This window comes from Mastomys coucha, unplaced genomic scaffold, assembly GCF_008632895.1.
Source record: "Mastomys coucha isolate ucsf_1 unplaced genomic scaffold, UCSF_Mcou_1 pScaffold24, whole genome shotgun sequence".
Lineage (NCBI taxonomy): Eukaryota > Metazoa > Chordata > Mammalia > Rodentia > Muridae > Mastomys > Mastomys coucha.
The window spans coordinates 511,707-514,656 of NW_022196907.1; the positions used below are offsets into that span (position 1 = coordinate 511,707).

At 38.0% G+C, this 2,950-nt stretch overlaps 1 protein-coding gene across 1 annotated transcript in view; it reads left to right on the plus strand.

The window, feature by feature from the left end:
• The window catches only part of Gucy1a2 (guanylate cyclase 1 soluble subunit alpha 2), a 322,813-nt gene that overhangs the window by 250,370 nt on the left and 69,493 nt on the right, over positions 1-2,950 (plus strand). The gene's annotated exons all lie outside the window — the stretch shown is intronic.

Here is a 2,950-nt window from a genome sequence, read left to right on the forward strand (position 1 = left end):
AAAAAAGTCACTCCAGTGATTAGATTGCTGAGCTAAAAATTCATCCGTTAGCAAATAGGCTGATTTTATTTTATAGTTGTCAGTTTGAGTGACAACTGGGACCCATCCAATTTATTACTATTATCATAATTCAAGGGCAGCTTAATGATTTTTTTTACAAGAACAGAAAGAAATACATAGGGGAAAAAGGGCAACAATATCTCTAAGAATTTATTTAAAATAAAGTGTTGAAAAAGTTCGGCATCCACTCAGGTGCTAAAACCACTACAGTTTGTAATGGCTCGAATGTGTTAAAAACTAAATATTTTATTCTATTCTATTCCATTGATCTACCTGTCCTTTTCTATATGAATACTATGTAGTTTTATCACTATTATTCTGTAGTATAGCTTAAGGTCAGGGATGGTGATTCTGCTAGAAGTCCTTTTATTGTTGAGAATAGTTTTTGCTACCCTGAGTTCTTTGTTATTGCAGATAAATTTGAGAATTGCTCTTTATATCTCTGTAAAGAATTTTGTTGGAATATTGAAGGGGATTGCATTGAATCTGTAGATTCCTTTTGGTAAAAAAAAAAGTCATTTTTACTATGTTAATGAACATGGGGGAACTTTACAACTTCTGATATCTTCTTCACTTTCCTTCTCCAGAAACTTGAAGTTCTTCTCATATAGATCTTTCGCTTGTTTGTTTAGCATCACATCAAGATATTTCTATTTATTTGTGAGTATCGTAAAAGATGTCATTTCCCAAATTTCTTTCTCAGCCTGCTTATGCTTTGAGTAGAGGAAGGCCACTGAGTTCTTTGAGTTAATTTTGTATGCAGATACTTGGCTGAAGTTGTTTTTCACCTGTGGGAGTTCTCTCATGGATTTTTTTTTGGGGGGGGTCACTTATATATACTATAACAACATCCACAAATACTGATATCTTAACTTCCTACTTTACAATTTGTATTCCTTTGATCTCCTTTTGTTACCTAATTGCTCTAGCTAGAACTTCAAGTACTATATTTAATAGAGGGAGAGTGGACAACCTTCTCTTGTCCCTGATTTTAGTGGGATTGCTTCAAGTTTCTCTCCATTTCGTTTCATGTTATCTATTAGCTTTCTTTATATTGTTTTTATTATATTTAGGTATGGATCTTAAATTTCTATTCTCTCCAATACTTTTAGCATAAAGGAGTGTTGTATTTTGTCAAAGGTTTTTTTTTAGCATCTAATGAGATGATCTTGTATATTTTTTTCCTTTGAGTTTGTTTATATAGTGGATTATGTTGACAGATTTCCATGTATTGAATCATCCCTACAATACTGGGATAAAGCCTACTTGATGATGGTGAATGATGATTTTGATGTGTTCTTGGATTTGGTTTACAAGAATTTTATGAACTATTTTTGCATCAATACTCACGAGGGAAATTGGTCTGAAGTTCTCTTTCCTTGTTGGGTCTTTGTGTGGTTTAGGAATCAGTGTAACTGTGGCATCATAGAATGTAATGGGTGGTTTTCCCTTTGTGTGGTGTCCTGCTGCGCTGCTCTGCCCTGCGCAACAGGTGTGAATCTCCGGAGGTATTAATGTCGGTTTTAAAGGACTTTGAAGCTGTGCCTGATGCATTTAATTTATTCACGGACAGCTTTTACATATTCAACAGCTTACCATTACTCGAAACAGCTGGCAACTTTAAGCTAGACACGCCAGCAGGAACTTTATTTGCCAAATTACAAAACATCATTCTTGCACGTAAAAATCAATTTTATATTGGTCATATCAGAGCTCATTCTGGACTGCCAGGACCTCTAGCCAGAGGCAATGACATCATTGACAGAGCTCTTATAGGAGAGATCTTAGCCACAGATCCTGTAGCCTTAGCTAAACAGGATCATGAGAAGTTTCACTTATCCAGCCAGACTCTGAGACACAAACATAAAATTTCCAGAGAGCAAGCAAGAATGATAGTTAAACAATGTCCTAAATGTGTTATCTTATCTCCAGTCCCACATTTGGGGTCAAGCCCAGATGACTGGTACCTAATAGCATCTGGCAAATGGATATAACACATTATGCAGAATTTGGAAAACTTAAATATTTGCATGTCTGCATTGATATCTGCTCAGGATTTATTTTTGCTTCCCTGCAAACAGGAGAAGCCTCTAGAAATGTTATTGATCATTGTATACTAGCTTTCAGTGCTATGGGACTGCCCAGAACCATTAAGACTGACAACGGTCCCTCTTACATTGGGAGGAATTTTTCTTCCTTTTGCAAAGATTTTGACATTATTCACAAGACCGGCATTCCTTATAATCTTATGGGTCAAGGTATTGTTGAATGTGCTCATCACATGATCAAAAACTGGCTTTTTAAGACCAAGGGAAGAAGCCTTTTTCCCCAGAGGTCCCCCAAAGTGCATCTGGCGCTTGTCCTTTTCATTTTGAACTTTCTGCAGATCGATATTAATAATCTTTCGGCAGCGGACCGACATTGGCATCCTGAATCAGTAAATTCCCATGCTATGGTGCGGTGGAGGGATCCACTCACTAATACGTGGCTTGTTCCAGACCGGTCCTGGTTTGGGGCAGAGGTTCTGTCTGCGTGTTTTCCCAAACCGAGGAGGAAGCGTGCTGGCTTCCAGAAAGACTGGTACGACAGATTGATTCCGAAAGACTGATGCCTTAAGATAGGCTCCCCCCTGCCAGTTTTGCCCTTGATAGGCCTTTTTACTCCGCCAGTTTTGTATGTTTTTGTGTGTGTGTGTGTGTGTGTGTGTTCGTTTGCTTTGGAAAACTGCTAAAATCTGCTTATCCTGACTCAAGCAGAAAAGCTCCCCCGGAGCAAAGTTTCATGAAAAACCGTTTCAATGTTTGCTGGAGCAGGCAACTCCTGAGAATGCCTGGCTCCCACTTAGCTTTCAGCCTTTCAAAGGTTAATTCAGTTTCCAGAGGCTTCAAAG